At 51.0% G+C, this 22874-nt stretch overlaps 1 protein-coding gene across 1 annotated transcript in view; it reads right to left on the bottom strand.

Annotated features, from left to right (window-relative positions):
• bcas3 (BCAS3 microtubule associated cell migration factor) overlaps positions 1 to 22874 on the bottom strand; it is a 196725-nt gene that overhangs the window by 87398 nt on the left and 86453 nt on the right. The gene's annotated exons all lie outside the window — the stretch shown is intronic.

Genomic DNA, 22874 nt, shown 5'->3' with positions numbered 1-22874 from the left:
ATCGCACGACTGTTATCCCACCGCTTCCATGCCCGATAAGACAAGACCAAGGCGGCAAGTGTCAGGAGTCGCTCTGCGTGTGTAAATATTTGATCGTTCTGGTGCAGTTCCGTTGATGTTTTTGTAAATGAGTGTGCTCGGTTCCAGCTCTGGAGAGCGAGTGTTTTCCCTGCAATTAGTTTTACAGCTCTGTGACTGCCTCCCGGTAGGGCAGGGCAGGGCAGGGGAACCTTAGAGCGAACATTGCTAGTCCAGAAAAAAAGGAATATGTAATTTAGCTGAAAAAGGAGGAAAAAGACAATGGGGGTAGAAAGAGAGAGAGAGAGAGAGAGAGGGGGGGGGGGGGAGTAGGTTCGGGGACAAGTGCTTTCTTCACCTCGCACGCCTCTCCTCCCGTGAAGCAGTGAGCACGCTGATGCACCCTTCACCCAGACTGAGACACCTCTTCTTTACCCACATTCCTCAGCTCCTCACCCTGCTGTGCCCAGGGTGTGTCTCCTGCTGTGCCCAGGGTGTGTCTCCTGCTGTGCCCAGGGTGTGTCTCCTGCTGTGCCCAGGGTGTGTCTCCTGCTGTGCCCAGGGTGTGTCTCCTGCTGTGCCCAGGGTGTGTCTCCTGCTGTGCCCAGGGTGTGTCTCCTGCTGTGCCCAGGGTGTGTCTCCTGCTGTGCCCAGGGTGTGTCTCCTGCTGTGCCCAGGGTGTGTCTCCTGCTGTGCCCAGGGTGTGTCTCCTGCTGTGCCCAGGGTGTGTCTCCTGCTGTGCCCAGGGTGTGTCTCCTGCTGTGCCCAGGGTGTGTCTGCTGGCTCTCTTGGCAGAGCTGCACCTGGCTGTACCAGCCTGCTCTGTCCCTGTCCTTCGGCTAACTGAACCCTCCTGTGAAGATTAGTGCTGTATGCTTGGCTGTCTCTCCGTGGTGCCGTCCTGTGTGCATGTGTGTGTGTGTGTTGAGTGTGTCTTGTTTGAGTTTGTGTTGAGTGGGTGCCTGCCCCCCCCACCACCCCACCACCCCCCCACCCAACCCAGACACACACTCCCCCCTCCCCCAGCATCCTGCTGCCCCTCCCCACAGTCAGGCCCGCAGCAGCCCGGCAGGAACTGGAGCAAATGCGTTTAGGAATTAAGACAGGGGAATGGCCCGGGGTGCGTGTGTGTGTGCGTGTGTGCGTATGCCTGGACAATAGGTGTGCATGAGAGCATGTTTATGCCTGTGTGTGGGTGCTTGTTGGCGTTCGCGTCTGTATGCCGTGTCACACGTGTGTGTGTGTTGCTCTTTTGCAGCAAGCCAGCCCCTGCTAGCCGCCCCAGGATGTGGCCTGTCACATCACATAGCTGGTGATGAGCCACAGGACCGTCAGGAAAGGTGAAGAAGGCAGAACACACAGGGGAGAGAGAGAGAGAGATAGAGAGAGAGAGAGAGTAAGGAGTGAAGGAGAATGACATCACACAAGGCAGAGAGCTCACTCCACACCCAGGCAACCGAGTGAGTGAGGCACACACACAGCGCGCACACACACACACACACACACAAACCTTCAGGAATGCAGACAAAAAGCATCCCCTACCTCATACATTCTGAACCTAAATCTCACCTCGAGCAGGAATCAAACTGCGGTTCTACTATTAAAAGGCTTGATCCTCTGCTTGGTTGTGATCTATATGGCGGAAGGTTCCCATGTGTAGCTTCTCTCACCGGCCGGGCTCGAATTCAACCTTCTGATCCTGGATTGACCTCAAGTCTCACTTCCAAGCTACCGTAACCCTTCCAACAAAGAATGACCATGTACACGTTGCATTAAGCACATCACTATTTCTGACTGGAACACTGATTTTGGCTGATGTTTTTTCATAGTCTGTCATTCATAGGCAGCAGAGAAAGGCAAAGTCAAACTTTGGGCAATTCTGTTTGGTAGTGAACTGTTTTATGCGACGCTTTTAAGCCAACTGAATAGGGAAACCAACTAAAAACATCTCCATGTTACTGATGAAAGCTTTACACCGAAAGTAGAAACAGGCCGGGCACACACCTGCATCTTATTTGCACCCCTAACTCACAGTCAACCCAATGCCCTTGACACACACTGATTACTATTAAGAGAATTGACTGCACAGAATCCCTTTTATCTGGACTTGATTTGACTCTGAAATCAAAGACGTGGCTCGCGACAGGCCTCCCTTACATCATAGCTCGCTTCTCCTCCTTTCCTCTCGTCCTCCTCTTCTGCCCTTCCTCTCTTTCTCCCCTCTCCACTTCCGTCTCTCTCTCTCTCTCTCTCTCTCTCTCTCTCTCTCTCTCTCTCTCTCTCTCTCTCTCTCTCTCTCTCTCTCTCTCTCTCTCTCTCTCTCTCTCTCTCTCTCTCTCTCTCTCTCTCTCTCTCTCTCTCTCTCTCTCTCTCTCTCTCTCTCTCTCTCTCTCTCTCTCTCTCTCTCTCTCTCTCTCTCTCTCTCTCTCTCTCTCTCTCTCTCTCTCTCTCTCTCTCTCTCTCTCTCTCTCTCTCTCTCTCTCTCCTGCCCTCCTTGCCTAGCCGCTATTGAACAGGGTTACGTGTTAAGTGTGGTGGCGGGGGAGGTGGCGGGGGAGGAGGGGGGAACAGCAGAGAGCCTTTGGCGCTGCACAGATCCATTCAATCTGGGGGTCAGGGAGTGGCGTCAGACTAGCGCTGGCTAGATAGGCTCCATATGCCAGCACTCACTACTGTGGAGATAAACACACACACACACACTTTCATACGTACACATAACCCCCATGCAAACAAACACACAGACGTTTTCAGATGCAAATACACTCACACACACACACACTGTTACACTGATGCAGATTTAGACTGCCATGGCTATATTTCAACCTTATGAGACCCGGCGTTCGAGAAGCAAAGAAAAAAAAAGCCCAGAAAAGGTCTTCTGTTTTCAATCACGGAACCCGCAATTGAAACATAGATCAGTCGCTGTCGTCGTGGGCAACAACCTTAACACACGCACTCCCATCCACAGATCTGTACGCATGCTCACAGCACAGCTGCCGATGACACGTCAGCCCATCTCAGCCCCCTTCTGTTTGGAGATCTAGGGACGAGGTCATTTCCTGACAAGTCCCAGCAGCACACGCACACAGTACAGCTTGACCTTTGAAGTGATCTTGAAGTCTTGTGTAAGGAGAAACCAGGCAGCCCCGAAACCAACCGGGGTTGAAGAATCTCCCACACACCCACGCCTTCAAAGCCCTGTCTCTAATCGGAACCTTGCCTGCAATCTGAAAGACACAGAGACTCGTCTGACTCCGGTGCAGCGGCCATTTTTTTATTTGTTGGGTCCAGGGAGCGGCCTGGTGTATGGCCGCAGTGCTTTCTGTTTTGATCTGGGGCTGAGAGATTAAGTCGTACTTCGACACACCCACTGACCGACACACACACACACACACACACACACACGTAATGTACGTGCATTGTGACAACGTCCCAGGCATGGATTAGGACATCTCTCTCTCGCTCTTTCCCTTCCTCTCCTCTGCCCATCTCTCCCCACCCTCTCTCTCTTCCCCTCATAAACACACACACACACACACACACTCAATTAAGCCCACAGTGAACTGGGACTGTCGGCATGCCTGCATCATCAGACGATTATCGGAAATGCTCTCGGCTTGCTAAGCTGTTTGGAAGACAATACTGTGAAGCGGCTTTGTAATCTGGGGGTGTGGTTTGGCGAGAGAGCATAGCACTAGTAGGCCATCACCTCGGCCTATTATCACAGGGAGTAAAAGCTGCCATCAATCTGAACAGGAGCAACGCTCAGATGTATCTCGGTTTGCGTTATTGTGCGCCACTTGCAAAAGCACCAAATAGGGAGGTGGATCGTGGGGGGAGGGAGTGGGTAGGAGGGAGGGATTTCTCCTCCACTGACACACACAGAGGTTACCGTAACTACGACCAGGGTTATGTCATAAGCGCGGCGCAAAGTACCTCCGGGGCACCAATGTATGTAATGCAAACAAGTTACATGGCACACAGGCATACGCTACACATGTAAGACTTGATCCTCTCACACTTGTATGCTGTATCTTCGTACAGGCTGCGTCTTTGGGGCTGTCGGGCTGTGCCGTTCAGAGTCTGGGTCGTTTGCCGTCGGCTCTGTTTGTTCAGGAAAGGCGATGTGTCACTGGCCTGTTCTGAGGCTGAAGCACATCTTATTCTTATTGATATATAGACATATTGGGGTCAACCTCACGTCACGACTACAGGTCAGAATATCAGTTCTACAGCAACAGGACTTATAGCTGCTGCTACACGCAAATCATAGACTGTCCCTTTAAGACGTGAGGTAGGTCAAATACATCCCGCTTCCCTCCATGCCCCTGGAACGACATAGGGCTGCGCTGGAACCCTGGGAAAGTCCCTCCCATGCAAACAAACAACAACTTCTGCCTTTTATTGAAACTCCAATTACCGAAGACCAGGTACTTGGCACTGGAGCAGAACAATAAAACACACACACACGCTCAAACTTTTCACCCCTGCGTACGCTCATAGCACAACATTAAAATACTGACTCACGGTATTCCGAGGCGAGCATTTGGGGGGCTCCGTTTCAGAGCGAGTGAGGCTCAGACTCGAACGAGGGCAGGGCATGGGGGGGCGTGGGGGTGTGGTGGAGGAGGACTCGGCGTAGGTCTAAAACAACAGTCTGGTGTAGCGGGCTGAAGCAACATGTGGTTCAGGTTAGTCGCTACATCCTTGAGGAGAGCGGAGGGGCAGCGGGCCTGCGGGCAGGACGCGGGCCAGGGTTAGAGCCAGAGGAGGGATGGAGAGCAGAGAGGGGAAGACTGCCAGCTGCGAGGAGCGAGGATCGGGTACGGACGGGACTGTGGAGGGATGGAGAGAGCCAGGCGGAGAGGAGAGGCGGAAAGGGAAGGAGAGAAAACCGAGAGGGATTGAAAGACGAAGCGAGAGGTAGATACAGGCAAAGCGAGAGAGACGGAGAGTGTGAGGGAGTAAGAGAAAGCGAAGGGAGAGGGAGTCCTGTTCCTCTTTGCTAGTGTTCAAATGAGCACTACATTTCTCTCTGAGGAAAACCAAAGCAACACTGCACTCCATCTGAACGAATGTCTCTCAAATCTATATCTACACTGTTAACTATCCTATCTCGTACATCAAGAGAGAAGCACTTAGAAAATAATGGAACAGACAATGTGCCCATACTTCAATGCCTTGATACATCGTTGTGTGTGCGTGATTAAGTCTAGCACATCCAGGGGGATGTGTACTGTACATTAGTCCTGATACGATAATGCTAATGACACAGTCAGGGGTCCAGCAAAACACCAGTCTTATGCTGAGAGGAGTGAATCATTGATTAGCATTAGCCAAAATAGGCCACATTATTTGATGAGTGGATGGGAGAGATGCTGTTCTGAGCTAATGCATAAATGAGAGAGTCACAGAGTGATTAGCATTAGCCCGAGGACTTCATCAGACGCTACGATAAGCTACCACTAGCCAAGTGTCACTACCTAGCAATGGCAATGAGGGGTGAGTCACTGATTAGTACTAGCAATGCGTCTGAATGAGCAAGTGGAAATAATGCTACGCCCCTGCTAGCCAAGGAAATCAGTGGTTGAGTCACTGAGTAGCATTAGCGATGCGTATGAATAAGCAGGTGGGTGAGAAGCTCCAGTGGGCTTGACAAAGCTAAGCTAATGCTTCATTACCATGATCATCGGTTGGAAGTCATGCCAACCTGAACTGGTGGAATGGGGATGAAAAGAGGGACATAATACTAGGCACATCATGGTTTCTTGGGGTTCAGATATTCACATGGACGGAGACATTCTTTTCCAGGAAAAGCAGTTAATGGAGACTAAGCGAGGGAGAGAAATAGTCTGAGAGAAGTGGCGAGTGAAGGAGAAAGAGAGGGAGATGAGGGGAATCAGACAGGAGCGAGGCAGAGAGACGTCATGTTGATGTACCCCCGGCTCTCATCTGACAACAAGCCATTCAGATACTCTCCCTTTCTTTCTATAGCTCTCGCTCCCTCTCTCTCTCTGAATGAAAGTGGCAGAGGTGTCACAGTAGTGTGACACATACAAACTGCAACAGCACTGCAATTGACTCCCTCACCCAGACATAAGTGCAATGGATTTTGATCCTCAATAGCTACTGTCTTTCTTCTGTAACTTACAGCTGTCTAGGAACTACCTGGTTCTGGTTAGATAGAAATCTATTTGAATGGGAGGGTGGGCAGAGCGTTCTGACAGAGCAATATAAAAACTAAATATAAATGACCATCACAACCCAAAGGTTTATTCCAGCACACAGCTATTAAGCACTTTAGGTCTACTACACTTCATCATACATCACAAAACACCATGGTTGTGCTTTGGTTGATGGATAATTCAACAGTCTAGCCGTAAATTACTCTTAAGAGTAGACTTCATCTAATCTGAATGAAGGGTGAAATGCACACACAGTCAATAACAGTGATATGCTAATAAACCGCTAACCAACCTCTCTGATTGTGTTAATTTGCTTGTGTGTGTGGGTGTGTGTGTGTCTGTGCGTATTTAGTGACATTTACCTAATGCAGCAGTAAATCTTTTCCTCATTAGCAGACCACTGACAGTGATGCGGCCAGACGAGAGCTCAAACTCCAGCTCCTGAGCTGGTGCTCACACACACACACATACACACACACACAGTAACTTGGAGCTGAATGTGTCCTGGGCTTATATCCAAAGTGTTGGTGCTCTTAGGCCTTTGTGTGTGTGTGTGGTGTGTGTGCGTGTGCGTGTGTATCTAGACACATGCTCCAGTAAGCTGTTCCACCATGGTAGTTCTGATGGCTTTGCGCCTCACTACACTGTCCTCTCCCACGCTAATGCCAACTCACACCATCCAGAGACTGTTCACCCCCCTCTCTCTCCCTCTCTCTCTCTCCCTCTCTCTCCCCTCCTTTTCTCTCTCTGTGTTGTCTCAGCCTGTCTGTCTTCTTTGTGCGTCTCCCCATCTTGTTTCTCCTTCTCTTTCTCTCTGTCTGCCTCTGTGCATCTCCTGCAATGTGCGATGCATTAAACATGCTCCACATCTTTAAGAGTACACGCTGTGTTGAGTGGAACGCCCAGTGTCTTACATGTCAGTGTTGGCGTGTACGGGGAGGGCTGTATTGTCCAACTGACCCGGCTGTGCGTCTTTTCATGCCCAACACACAAGCACGCACGCACACACACACACACACACACACACACGCTCTATTGGGGCGTTGATTGTGACAGTGCTGGGAATGCCAGAAGGCCTTTAGCCAAAAGGTCAGAGAGCACGTACAAAAGGGAAAATAGAAATGTGTGTAAGTGTGTGTATTACATGTGTGTACGGGTGAGTGTGTGTGTTGTGACTGCATGTCTATGTCTGGGCACGCATGTGTGTATCTGAGTATATTTATGTCTGTGTGAGTGTGTGTGCGTGCGTGCGTGCTGTCCAACACTGGCCATCATTTACACCATGAATGTGGGTTCCTTCAGAACACATAGGAGTTCTAAGTGAACGGACAAACTCCCTTCCAGTGGTTTGAAGAGAGCGGCTCCCAGTGCCTCTGCACATGTATGGAGCCCCAAAGCCTTACGTGTGTAGGTGTGTGTGTGTCTGTCTCTGTGTGTGTTTGTTATAGACTGCAAGGACCAAAGGTGTACTAATAAACCCTTGGTAGCAGTATGTGTGAGCAGAGAGGGTGTTAGGGGTTCATTGGTTTTCTGTGTTAACGGCTGTTAACGAGCTAGACCGGGGAACACACAGCATGGAAGGAGGCACGGTAACCTTCCACACACACACACACACACAGTTAGTGTGTGCTAGCTAAGTGGCCCTGCCTGCCAACCTCCAGCCACACTGGTGGGCAGACGAGAAAAAAGAGGATGACAACAATGCAAGACAAAAAAAAGGATGGGTGGGTGGAGGGAGGGGTGGAGGGAGGGAGGGGAGACAGAAAGCAGAGCAGCCAAAAAGGCCCACTAATATTGGGGATCAGGGGTGGGGGTCTATAGCCTGAGGCTGCTCTAGATGTTATAATGACCACTCTAATGGTCTTACCCCCCACGGCCATTGGTGTGTGTGTGTGTGTGTGTGTGTCATTCTCCCCAAAACAATGGCTGCCACCCAGACACCACTCCCTTTGAGTAAGTGTGACCGAGTGTGTGTGTGTGTGCACTAGTGTGTGGCTTTTGTATTTCTGTCCTGCCTCCATCACGTCATGAGCATTGTGGGTCAGGCACTCTGGCATTTGCTCCGCAGACAAACTGGTGCATTCTGACCCCAGTGGACAGGAAACCCAGCTTGAAGGCAGGTTAGGGTTCTGGCCTGCTTCTAGTAACCTCCTCACATAACTCCACAAACACACCTTTTGCGTTGGCTTTTACACACTGTTCCCATTCAGCTACAAACACAGACAATTTTGTGTGGAAAATGCGGCACAAGTGACAGGCACGCCAGACACAGACACACACACAGACACACACACACAGATAAATGTGCAAGCGTGGAGGCTGTGGACAGGCTGTTGGAGCAGATTACCCAGCTCTCTCGGCTGCGCGTCTCTGTGAGGGACACGCCGTCACTTCGCCATGGGAACACACCCGCTGCAGAGCGCGAGGTGTTTCCTGCAAGTGACAAGGCTGGGTTCTCTTTCATACACACACACGCACACACACAAACACCTAAACATGCACCAAATCACATTTATTGCACCACATACCAACACATAAATACACACCCACAGAAAAAAACAGTGTGTGACAAAGCGTTCACACTCCAGACCACAAGTTCCTTAAACACTGCTGTATCTGAGCGGATCATTAGCCCACTTTCAGTCCTAGAGGTGTGAACATGCTCGTTCAGTGAGCTAATGCAAGAATACTCGAGCACTGCACCTGCGTTACACACACACAGACATAGAGCTGACCCAGTTTCACCAGTGTGAAACTGTTGGCTGAGAAGAGATAACGTACCAGGCTAGCCTACCGGTGTCAGAGGGACAGAGAGAGAGAGAGGGAGAGAGGGAGAGAGAGAGAGAGAGAGGGAGGAAGAGGAATAGAGAGGGGGGTGGGTTAAATAGTGCAGAAAAAAAGAGCAAGGTGAGTATGCCTCCAAATAGGTATCAAAGCGTGATAAAACATGTTACAAAACACACACACGCACACAGGTGTGCGATCCATACATTGGCAGATCCGTGCATGGCGATGGCGCCCAGAAGGAGAGTCCTGCATGTCCTCTACCACGACACAGCGCAGGCAGGCATGGCTGGGCCAACCTCGACATGCAAGGCTAAGCTGGGCACGAGATACGGAACATGCACTGAGGCTGTGAAAGGGATAGTTCAACATTTTCGGACATTCATTTCAAAAGGTTTTTGAAAATGGGTTGAGCGTCTTGAGCCTGGATGGTCTTTTCACCTCTTACTCCAGCTGTCAATCTCCTCATCCTCTCAATCTCTCCATCTTTCATTCTCTTATCCCTCTCTCTCTTATTTCCTTCCTGGCCCTTTTCACCTCTGGCTGCATATTTAGGAGCCTCCTTCCATCCTTACCCTCCTTCCCTCGCTCCAGTTCTCTCTCTTGCTGTGCTAAACTAAATGATCTTTTCATTTCCTGCCGGTCGGCCAGGCCCTAAGGTGTGTGTGTATGTGTGCGTGTAGGAGGGAGGGTCTGTGTTTGTGTGTCTATGGGTGTGTGTCCGTCTAAGTGTGTGTGTGTGTGTGTGTAGCTCTGAGGCCACAGTTGCATGCAAGGTTCACAGGTCTGCTGATCTTCTACCATAACAAAGCTCAGAGATGTGCATCCTGTCTCGGCTGGGATATGTGCAAGGATGTGTGTGTGTGTGTGTGTGTTTCATCCTTGTCTCGGTTGAAGCTGAGAACAGCAACTCAATTTACCACCACATTATCCAGTGAACATCATCTAAAAAGAATCCACACAAACACACCACTGGAACGTTGCACTTTTGTACTTTCTTGGCATACACATGCGTGCACACACAAACACACACAAACACACACACAGTCCTTTCCGTGTTTGGAGATCCACTGAGACCTGACTCCGGAAAGCACTGAGGAAGTGGTCTACTGGTTGTCAAATGTTTCTCTGGGCCCCCTACCCTGCTGTAAACATGTGTTTAGAGCAGACAATATCAGCAATCACCACTTGACCCCTTGGAAGAGAGAGAGAGAGAGCCTGCATGCCTCCCCACACACACACACACACAGAAGTACAACTGACACATGCACACAAAAGCGTGCACACTTGCACACACAAAAATGCCTATACACACAACATAAACACACATGCATGTAGACACACACGCATACTAAAGCTCCCACGCAGACACACATGCACACTTTTACCAGATAATATAATCAAGTCAAAGCACAGAGGCTTTCAACTACAAACATGCCCGTTTCCAGATGTTTGACAGAGTGTGAGGAGGAGTGGAGAGAGAGAGAGAGAGAGAGAGAGAGATGGGAGAAAAAAAACGGTAGAATAGGAGAGAGGCTTTTCCACTGGGAATGTATCAAGGTCTGGGTCCTGAAGAAAGACTATACACACTCACACAAACATGCAGCATGACACATACTAACATACACACCTACACGCATATATTTACAAAGACACACACACACCCACCCACACACGACAGGCACTCGTCGACGTACGGTACACAAACACACCGCCTCACGCGACACGCCAGCTCAGCCCAGCTGGCAAACGTTTCAAAGCCAGGAGGGCAGGAAAAGGAGAGAGGGAGGAAAAGAAAGAGAGAACAAATGACTTGTTTTGCCTGCGTCTGAAGACGTGATGTGCGAACGAGCTGTTAAAAGAAAACAAAAGCTGAGTCATTCCTCGCCCCATTCCCACGACCCCCCCCCCCTTCCCTCGCTCCAGCTCTCCGTTCCGTAGCTGCTACAGTAAGTGACCCAACACCTAGCGCTGCTTCTCCTGGGAGTAGTTACAACAGATGAATGAGAGGGAGAGAGAGGAGAGCCCTGGCCTGGCGCTCTGCACACAACAACACTTAGCCCCGCTCGAACCATGTACAGTATACAATATCTACAATAGCACTAGGAGGCTGTATGTCAGGACGAGGGGGCTGTGCGTCTAGGACGAAGAGGGTGTACTCGATATGTGGGACTAGGAGGCTGTACTACTGCTAGGGCCACGAGGCCAGGATGCTGATGTTTAAGACTAGGGGGTTGTATATCTAGGACAAGAGGGCTGCAAAACAAGCGAAATATTCCGTTATATAATTGATTATGTTCTGCAATCGACATCACTTCCTAAGTTCCTATAATTTGGGAGGAACAGGAAAAAGTCACCAGACCAGACGAGTCCAAAGTTGGTCCACGCTCAAATACTGACGTGGAACAAATCACATCCAATCCAATCAGTTCCCGTTTCCCTGTTCTTTCTCTTTTTCTACATATCTCGGTACCTGGCAGGGGAACTTGTGGTCTGGAACCACAACTGCATTGGCTGGCAGTTTTGGGGAGATGACAATGGGGGGGCTCGGAGGAAAGGGGGCTCTCGTGTTACCTAGCCGGCCACATTAAAATACCAGAGGGCTGTGTGTGTGTGTGTGTGTGTGTGTGTGAGGGGGGGAGGGGGGGGGGGGCAAGGGGGAGTCAATTTGCCTGGGAGACGCCAAAGTAAAAGAATTAGCAGGAGCTGTGTGTTTACATCAGCGGGTATGGGGTTGTGTGTGTGTGTGTGTGCATGAGAGTTACATTACATGCTTACCACCCGACGTACCACCTCTGCAGACTGCGTTTTACAACTAAAGCTCAACTTTTACAAGAACTCTCACTGAAAAAGACCCCAGCGCTGCCAAATAGGAAGCTGAGACTGATCAGTGCCAAACACTTCCTACCTACAGTTGAACTAATGATGGAAAAGAACTACAATCTCCCCCTTCCCTCCCCTTTCTATCTCTCTCCAACATTACAATAATCCCTCATTTGGAGGGGGGAGAAGGGGGGAAAACAGGGAGAGAGGGCGCTATGTAAACATTTTCCCGGACGCAATTTTCTTCCTTGGTCCCTTATGGTTTTCCCAGGGAGGACGGAGTGTGGTGGCAGAGAGGAAACAGTTTAGTCTCCATAAGTGCCAAATTGCATCCTGTTTTTTTCTCCCTCTTCCTGGTCTGGTCTGGCCAGGGCCAGAGGCTAAGGATGGGTGCTGGGGCTAGGACCAGGGGCTGGTGCTGGGGCTGGGAAGAGAGGCTGGGGCTGGGGCCCGGACCAGGGGCCCGGCCTGGACCTGTTTCCTGGGGGAGGGCTGGTGTTGGCCGGGGGAACGATGAAATGTCTGGGGACGTGCGGCTGTGTAAACGCTGTCTAAACACCAGGCCGACAGAGGAGGATGTGAGCCCCTGTGTGGGCTACACTTAAGACTTGACTTACAGCTGGGACGGGGCGAGAGAGGAGGGGAGAGACGGTGAGAGAGGAGGCAGAGAAGGGGAGCGAGAGATAAAGAGAGGCCGAGAGAAAGGGGAAATGGAGACAACGAGGAAAGGAGAAGATGAAAGAAAAGAGTAGAAGGCTTAATGAGGAGGTCTTAGATCTCAGGGTAAAAAATGACTCAGACTAAAAGTGGGAGAGGAGGGGAGTCAATAAAAGGATGGAGAGATAAGAATTAAAGAAAAAGAGAGAGAGATCTTGGCTTTCGTTACACAGTAAGAAACGTCCCTTCCTCTTTCAGGTATCTAATGAGGGCTCTGTGTCTATGTCCGGCCTTGTGTTTGCTCTGAGTGTTCCTGTGACCTGGCGTGTGTGGACGTGTCGACGCACATGTTATCCAGTGGGTGTTTGTGTGTGTGCCCAAGTAAAGTAAGTATTTGAAAAACGTGTTCCAACGTTTGGAGAAGGGCTTGAAATGCTTGTTGCTGGGTTAGTATCAGTGTGTGCGGTACACGTCACTGTCGCTGGACACAGATGTCTTAGGGGGGGGGGGGGGGGGGGGGGTTGCTGCAAGACGAGTGTTCCACCAAGCCCTGGCCCAGCAGGTTGGTACCCTGGCCCAGCCCTGGCCCAGCAGGTTGGTACCCTGGCCCAGCCCTGGCCCAGCAGGTTGGTACCCTGGCCCAGCCCTGGCAACAGCAGGTTGGTACCCTGGCCCAGCCCTGGCAACAGCAGGTTGGTACCCTGGCCCAGCCCTGGCAACAGCAGGTTGGTACCCTGGCCCAGCCCTGGCAACAGCAGGTTGGTACCCTGGCCACAACAGCAGAGGAAAACCACCAGATTCACCCGATCCGAGATAGTCGTTTTAAGTTCTAAGGCTTCACACAGCAAATCTCAGCACTCGTATTCCATTGACGTGATTTAATTCTTCAATTCTATGAACTGGTCATTAGCATAAAATAACAGCTATGGGCATGCTCATTCTTCTTATACCCACGCAGCGCGGATTCCCAGTGTGTGACACTTGCCCCCAACACCCCCCTCATTTACTGGATTATGTAGCTTTGACCAGTGGAGCTACAGTGGTCTGGGCCCTACGTGGTTCAAGGCTACAGTGCCATGCTTAGTTAGCCACAGCGCTAGGCTAACCTCCTACTCCCAGGGGCTCTGGGGCACCTAAGGGTAGACGGCAAGTCCCTTAGGAGGGACTGGGTGCTTGTTAAGCGAGCCGAGGTGCTGCGATAAGCCCCTTGCGGGAGTCTTGGGGCTAGGGCGCCCTCATTAAGATGGGAAGACCCAATTATAGCAAGGGGACAGGAGGGAAGGGGCTGGCATAGTTGAAGCCAGGCGTGGAAATGCCAGAACTTGCTGCCAGTGACAATGGGCCCCTTCACACACACACACACACACACAGTTATGCTAGACAGATAATCAATCTTACACAATGCCACATACTCACTTGGACTGTATGTTCTTATGAAACCAAAAACACACAAGCACACACACACACAAGCACACAAACAAGCACACACACACACAGTCTGGCGCCTCTAGTCTCTGACACTCTGCTGCTGGATAATTGTATTAAGTTTTTGTTGCCCTGATGGTGGAGCACAGAACCTCACGCACACATGCAGGTAGATCAAAGGGTCAGGTTTTAATAGGAGAGAGCCTAGATAGAGCAGGGCTAGTGTTGACTGGAAACACCACTGAGGACCAGCGCTGGAGCTGAGTGACACGAAGCACCACACCGTTACACACAACCTCAGGAACCTCCCGCACACACACATTTACACACACACACCTCTACACACATTTACACACACGAAACACACTAAGCCAGACACTACATACAACTACACACACATTTATGTGCACATACACAAACTAAACACGCGGACACACACACACACACACCACCTTCTTCTTCCTCCATCTTAGTGTTTTGGAATGAATATGACAAGTATGTGTAAGACTGTGTACATTACTTCATATGGCTGACCGGCGCTCCCATGCTTTACAGTGAAGGCTTCATTGAAAACATATGTTCTCAGGAGGGAGTGTGTGTGTGTGTGTGTGTGTGTGCATGCCTGTGACTTGCCATGTAATGTGTGTGTATCCTGTGCCAGTTCCATAAAGCTCCTTGGTTTTATTTTGGGAATATTGCAGCGCTGTTTACCGGTGTACTTGGCCTGGGGAGACATGAACTTATGAATTCATTTAGACGGTGTTACGCATGGGTGTGTGTGTCTGTGTGTGTGCCAGTGCGCATGTGTGTTTGTGTGTGTGTGCACATCACCCTCGCTCACGCTTATGGAAAACACACGCATCTAACCACTGCTAAAGCACTTCCATATCCATGTATTCACACAAAAGCATGTTGAATCACAAAGGAGGAAAGTAAACTGCAAACATACACCACACGCACGCACACACAAACACACACAACTGCTATGTGAAGCAAAATGATGTTTTCCAGCCCCCTTAGTCCAGACAATAAGGCCTAAATTATAGTGATAAGAATCTGGGAAACGGGGTTCAAATCAGAAAGAGGGAGCTGGCGATGGGTGAGGAGAGAAGAGTTTCACATCTCGTCCTGCGCTCCTGTCGTCAAACTAATGGATCTCACTTAAGCTGTTCGGCAGGAATGTGATAACTTGAGCTTCCTGTAACACTGATAAGGAGGGGGAGGGGCTAAAGAGAAAGATAGAAGGAGAGGGAGATAAACAGAGTGAAAAGAGGGTGAGAGAGTGAGACGAAGGGTAGGAAGACGCCAAAAAAGAAAAGGAGAACGACGACGGGGAAAAGCAACAAAGGACGTGCGCTTTGCCCGCTGACAAACACGTTGGCACAAGGCAGCACCGGGGCGTAGCCCACGCCTCGGCCTGCATCCTCAGCACACACGCAGAGGAGGGCGCTCTCACACGGACACGCCTGACTCAAGGCTTTCTAGATACTCACCTCACACCCCCCCCCCCCACCCCCCCCAAAAAAAAAGAAAAAAGAAAAAGGCATCGGGGGGAAAAACGAACAGAAAAAGAACACAGAAAAACAGCTCACTCTAAGAAAACTGTCGGTTTGGTTTTGGGGCTGGAAGCCTGTGAGGCTGAGATCCACAGCTGAGCAGAGGAATAGCGTGCCAGCGCTGCCACAACCTGTGTGTGTCACACAGTGTCACACAGTGTCCGAGGTGTGGACATTATGCTGCTCGCTCCATTTTTCTTTTCTTTCTTTTTTTGCGAGGTGATCTTGTGGAACATCTATCTTTTATATGGTTCAGACTATTTCTCTTTCTCTCTATTGTAAAGGGTAAGTCTGATAAAAAAATCTATAAATACATTCAAATACATAAGAGACAATAGGTAGGATCAAGTGCTCACGCTCACACACACACAGACACACACACAAAGTTGGTTGGAATCCTGGGTTCCAGTCGAGCAGACATTTCTCGCGTTCCATCAGCGAATCGAAACACACTCCGGTAAAACGGCTGCAGGATGTAATTTTCAGGTGAGGAAAGAAAGGCAGTCACCTTTTCCTTTCTCTTCTTCCATCTCTCTCTCTCTCTCTCTCTCTCTCTCTCTCTCTCTCTCTCTCTCTCTCTCTCTCTCTCTCTCTCTCTCTCTCTCTCTCTCTCTCTCTCTCTCTCTCTCTCTCTCTCTCTCTCTCTCTCTCTCTCTCTCTCTCTCTCTCTCTCTCTCTCTCTCTCTCACACACACACACACACTAGTTGGCTGTTGTCACCTGGGTCTGTTAGCAGGCAGCTAAGCAGGAAGGTGGCTGGGCTAGGCTGAGGGGGTCAGCCCTCACCCTCTGCTGCTGCATGAATAAACAAAGACACTCTCTGTGGCTGGACTGGGCCAGGTGAGCAGATATCATCTATCCTCACACACACACACACCCACAAACACACACACACACCCACACACACAGGAAATGACCTGCAGCACCTCCACACCTGGACAAGGGGACTGGGCCCTGAGGCTGGCCAAAGGACAGGAGAGGAGGATAGACGAAGAAGGAAGGAGAGAGGAGAAGGAGGGAGAGAATGAAAAACAGGGACAGCAGAGATGAGAAAGCAGCGAGGGAGGGAGGGAGGGAGGGAGGGAGGGAAAATAGGGGGATAAAACGCTGACTGAATAGGAGAGTGAAGGAGAAGAATGGGAACATGGGAGGAGGTAGTGAGGGCAAGGACGGAGAGGGGGATGGGAAGAGGGAGAGAGGCAGAGGGACAGGCTCCATGTGGACAGGGACTCCACTAGCTTCCAGACTTCACCTGAGCCTGTCTGCAACTCACGCCACCCTCACGCCATCAGAAACCGTGGCGACCCCGCTCTATCTGGGCCCGTCACTCAGCAGTTTGTCATTAGTAGCCAACCTTCAGGTACGGAAGCTCCCCGGGCGAGCGGCTTAGTTACCGACACCAGCTCTGTTGTCCTTTACCTGAATCAACTTGGACCAAAAGAGCACCCGAGCTCAAATGATCACTTCCGAGCACTGCAAGCAAACCTGGAGAGCTGGTCTGAATGAAACCCAGTTCAGCTGCTTGATTGGCTAGGACGGTGGGCGGGCGGTGATAGCCCGAGTGTCTCCGGCACACCTCGGCATCGCGCGGGAAGACCGGGGTGAGGGAAGCAGAGTTCATCCCTCCCCCCCTCCCCCCCCCCCCCTCTCTTCCTCAGCCCGTGAGTGCTTTCTCGTTTTCCATCCCGTATTCATTTTTAACCACTCTTGTCAGCGACGCCCCCCCCCCCCCCGGCCTCTCTTATCTCCAACTCCCGTAATGACTGAGCGAGCCGAGGGGCCGAGTGGAGAGGCGTGCATTAGGCGTTTCCTGCACCGAGGTGTAAAAAATACCATCACAGCAGACGGATCGATCCATTACTGGGGGCCGGGGGGACATGCTTTAACACCCCGCGGAGGTGGATTAGTCCGAGCCGTGTTGGAGACACTGTCAGCCGCTGTTAATGTCAAAGAGAGAAGGGGAGACGTGAGAGAGGGCAGAGAAAGAGAGAGAGAGAGAGACAGGATAGAGAGGAGACAGAGGGAGACAGGATAGAGAGGAGAGAACGTGCAGGAAGACGGGCATTGGAGATGTTGGAGAGGGAAGGGTGTGTTGCCGAGGGGGATGGATGGAGGGAGGACGGGAAGGAGGGACACCAAGTTACGACGCACGAAACACAAAAGAAGAGGATGAAGGAGAAAGGGAGATACAAGAGGGAGGTGTACACAGCAGAGAGAGAGAGAGAGAGAGAGAGAGAGAGAGAGAGAGAGAGAGAGAGAGAGAGAGAGAGAGAGAGAGAGAGAGGAGAACAGAAGAAAAGACAGTTAGGGGAGAGAGTGCAAGAGGGAGAAGGACTGAGGGTGGGAGAGAGACGGGTTGCAAACGTTAGTGCTATTTGGTGTCTCAGAGTTGATCTGTCAGTGCTGATGACGGTGCTTCTCCTTTCCCGTCAGTCAGGTGGGACAGACGGTTGGTGGGGGGAGAGGGCGAGGAGGAGAGGGAGCCACTTAACTCCATGGATGAGAGGCTAGAGATTAAGTGAGAGAGGCAGAGGCAGGAGAAGAGGAGAGCCTTCTGGGATCCACTCTGGAACTGGGGCACACAATGTTTCTGGGATCATTCTGTTGTGCCTTGCAGCAACAACACTAGGGCTGGGTGTGCGTGGTGTTTGTGTGCGTGTGGTGTGTGTGTGGTGAGTGTGGTGTGTGTGTGGTGTGTGTGCTGTGTGAGTCCCCCCCGCCACTATCTGGATCACAGCACAAGTCTCTTTGCTCCCCATTATTTCAATAATATAATAAAGAGATGTGTAAGCACATAAACCTGTGAGTGTGTGTGTGTGCGAGTGTGTGCAAGTGTGAGCCTGACCAGCTATTCTGTTACATGAGTTCCTCTGGACGCCCCAAACCGCTGGTGTGACTGGACAGGCTTACTGCCGCTCGATGGTGGCGCAGTGCCAACGCTGGATTGAGGTCAGGTGAAGAAAGGGTCAGCAGTGCCCCCAAACTGACACCGCATCCCCTACGTGACACCGTGCCCCACCCCCCCCACCCGCCACGCCATCTTAAGCCTATCATGCCACCTCGTCAAACATCACACAATGACCAGGGTGTTGGTCCCCACCCCCCACACGTAGCAGCTGGACACAAAGCCCCAGTAGAAAGAGCGTTCTGGGGGTGGGGGTGGTTAGGTGACATGCTTGTGCCCATGGATGTGGCGAGCCCTGGTGAACCAGCCTGGCTCTGGCGGTACGCGAGCCTGCTGGAGTGGCAGCGGCGGCTGGGCCTCCGCTGCCACTCCAGCAGGCCGGGTGGAGGGGCGGCGAGGGGAGAGCTGGGCAGATGCCCCGCACGTTGGTGTCCATTCAGTCGCTATGAAGAGCAGCTGCTCGGCCCCCTCTGCCCCCTGGCACTGCTCAGCGAGAGCCACGCTGCCGGAGTGGCGCTCACACACACACACACAACGCCTCATATGCTGGAGGGTGTTCTTTCAAACATGTACTCTACACACATGTTCAAATCACCCAGCTTGGTTCTCGCACAGAAACCACAGACACTTTTGAAACTGAAATGTGCAACACACACACTCGAGCAGCAAAGCACAAACAGATCCTAAACCTCACTATCCAAGTAAAATATGCCATCAATACACACACACAAACTTTACATCACCATACAATCTAATTTGTAAATACCTCTCTCTCTCTCTCTCTCTCTCTCTCACACACACACACACACACACACACACACACACACACACTTCCATGGTGCATGGCATCTCAGTCACGCACAGCCTCACCATAAATCCTTACATGTGGTCAAACCATTCTCACTCCATCTCCCTTAAGTCTTAAAAGAAGGGCCATACACTACAAACACACACACCCCTTACGCACACACACACACACACACATTCATCTCCCTAAAGTCTTAAAACAGCGTCCACAACAATAAATCCAGGCAGCTGCCAAAACGTGCAGAACGCATTTACTGTCATCTTCTCAGAAAAGGACAGAGGGAGAGGGGAGATGAAAAGAGAGGGAAGATAGAACCATTTAAAAGAGGGGGGAGGATGGAGAGAAGATAATAGTGGCGGATATAGGAAAGACAGGCCTCTTTATTTCTCTTCCTTCTTCCCTTGCTTGGTTCCTCAGGAGCACCGGTGTCGTGACAAGAAAGGCACATCTCTCACTGTCTGATTACGGTGGTGGGATGACATAAACAGACCCCCCTCCCCCCCTTCCCCCTCCCCAAACCCAGACCCCCAACCAGAAACCCCCCACATTCCTCCGCCCCAACCAGACCCCCCAATACCCCCTCCCCGTATCCTTCACCACCCTCCCGTTAAAATTCCATGTCCACAATAGCACCTTGCCTCACTGTGCTTACCAATAGGGTCGCCAGATAGGAGACAGGTAGGTGAAAAGGGTTCCATTGATGGGGGTAAGGGCATGTGTGTAGCCTGTGTGTGTGTGTATGTGGGGGGGGGGGGTGTTGGTAGAGGAAGGAAGCAAAGAGGAGGGAGAGGGAATTGAAGGACAAAGATATTGGGCCTTCTTCTTTTAAGGAGGATATCGTGTGGCGTGGCGGGCGACGACCCCCCCCCCCACCCACCTCCCTGGCCCAGCCAAGCCGTGAATGTGACCACTATCTGAAGTCAGAGAAAAAACACTGGGGGTCTTTATCTTCATGAGCTGGCTTGGTAATTGTAGGGTTAGGGTCAGGGATCAGTTACTGTGTGTGTAGTGTGTGTGTGTGTGTGTCCCAGGGAAAACACCTGAGCACAGGTGCCCAGACCCTCTCCTTTTGGGTTCACAGGGCCACTCAGGTATGAAGGGAGTGGAGAGAGAGGACGTCCACCCCCCCCCCATCCTCCTCTTCATGTATCCATTCATCCCTCTATTCCTGCCCTCGCCCCCCCCTCCCGCCCTCCAAACCCCCACCTCACAATACAATGGCAGGTAGCGGTAGCGGTGGGGGAATCCCCATCCAGCCTCCGGGGCTACCTAACACAGAGACTGTACTGTTCAGGTGAGAGTCAATCACACACACACTACACTGTGGGGTAGTGTGGCAAGGCTCCACAAGAGAGTGTGATCGATATCACTCAGATGAGCTGGGGGCGTGACCTGTGATGAAGTGCAGGTGGCTAATGGTGGCTGGTTGCTGATCCAACACTGATTCACACCACAGCACAGGATGCCACAGTGCCTGCTGTTGCCTTTTAATGGGCCTTCCCACACGCACAAACAAACACCTTACAGTAAGGAAGAAAAACACACACACACATCTTTCTTTTACAAGCATTCACGCACACGCGCACACACACACACACACACGCACACACACGCACACACACACACCTCACAGCGCCAGGGTGGTGTGCATTAAGAGGCTCCATTCCCCTATCAGGAGCAGGTTTCTTTATCCCAGTGGCGGACGGCATGATAACAAACTCACAACATGCCTGCATCCACCCCCCCGCCCCCCCCCCCCCCCCCTCTGCCCCCTCTGACTGTCTGTCGCCAGCTCCTCCGTGATATCTAGATGCCAGGTCTGTGATAAAACGCACACCGCAGCACCACAGGGAAGGCCACAACAACAACAACAAAAACACAATCAAAACGGCCACCTTGCCAAGCACGTGTGTGTGTGTGTGTTTTGGCCCGGTCCGGGAAAGAAACGGGAGGGTTGTGTTCTTTGCAGAGTCATAACAAAAGACAACTTTGGGGAAAAGGACCTGGGGCGATGGAGGATCAGTGCACAGGTGAGATTAAGCGCATTTCCCTACTGTCTCTCAACAGTATCTCTCTGTTCTTTATTTACTTACTTGATTTAGGCTCCCTTGGCCACCAAATGCCAGTGTGTAGTCTGGCACTGGTGTAATCTACACACATGCATGCACACACGCCAAGCCACACGCCCTGAGACGCAGACATACACAGACAGACACACACACACACACACACACAAAGACACACACAGACACCCCGCCCCCCCCAAGGCGACACTCAGGGACCAGATGTTCTGTATTGATAATGGTGGCTGGCTGGCTGCACGTCACATTGATTTTGTTTTTGTGAGGCCCGGAAGTGAGACAGGGACCCCCACATGGGTGTGCTGAGTCAACCAGACTGGAGTTGCTGGAGATCTGGACGATGTGTGTGTGAGTGCGTCTTCTCCAGAGATCTGGAGCTTGCAGACTGTGTTTGTGTCTGTGTATCCGGCATAACCAGAGCTCTATGCAGACGCAGCACCCAGGGGGAGTGAAGTCTAAATAGGGTGTGTAGGACACAGCACTGCAAGATATCATCTCCTAGACCCTGCGGAGTCTGGCTCAGTGTCTCACAAGAAACTGCACTGGAAAGTCTTCGGTCTGAATGTCTAGTGGACGGTGGCGCTGCCACTGAATGTCTGCTTTTGACTTCGCTTGAGGACTTGATGTTCATTTCACACTGGTTTATTTTGTGGAACTTGTCTATTGTTAGAATAATACATTTCACAAAAATGTAAAGAGAAATCAGAATATTAATTTACGGATGTCCTCATAAGTATAGGAAAATGCATACACACAACACACACGCTAATTGTGTCCTACACTCAGTATGAGCACAAATGCATACACACACAAACACAGAAGTTACACATAGAAGCACACAATTACTTTTTGTATTTTGATGAGAACTGGTCAAGGACTATGAATCTGTGACACACACACAAACACACACAAAGGGCGAGCGTGCGTCCTTCTGAAGGCGAAGGAAGACAAAAGTGATGGGTGGATGATAAGAGGAGGCGCCACGGTGGTGGCAGGCCCCAGTGCTGAGCCGTCCCCACAGACTGATAAGCATCACACCCCCCCTCCCTCCTCTCTATCTCTCTCTCTCTCTAGTCCACCAGACAAAAGGGCGAGAGAGGTGGTGGGGGGGGGGAGAGACTTCCTGGTTCAAATGAGGTCAGGATGTACAGTATTGATCGCCTTTGGTCAATCAACATGACAAGGGGGGGGTTTGTGCCAAAATAACCTTTAAAGCCACCACTACTGGGCTCACACCCACACAAAAGCCTTGTCTATATGCACAACACTTTTTTCCTCAAAAACTAAAGATCATACCAATTGATAACAACAACAATAAACAGACACAGTGCGTTTGCGCTTGCCACACGCTTTGAGTTGGGATGACCCGTTTTAAAACAATATGCGCACACCTGTGCCGATCTCAACTTGATTGGATTAGTCTAGCCTCGTGACAGGATGAACGGCTTGCGATGAAAACGGAGACACCAATCACAATCTCTTTATAACCAGATCAATGGTCGTATCAGACCATCACACTGGTGTTTCCTATCAATGATGAGACAAGCAATATGAGGAGAACTATTTTTAGGGATATTGTGAATAATGGTCTGAGCTCGTCAAGGTTGAGACGGTTATGTTAGTCAGAGCTTG

The sequence above is a fragment of the Osmerus eperlanus genome, chromosome 11, assembly GCF_963692335.1.
Source record: "Osmerus eperlanus chromosome 11, fOsmEpe2.1, whole genome shotgun sequence".
NCBI lineage: Eukaryota > Metazoa > Chordata > Actinopteri > Osmeriformes > Osmeridae > Osmerus > Osmerus eperlanus.
Note: the sequence above shows the minus strand (reverse complement) of the source record. Positions and strands in the feature narration are given on the sequence as shown.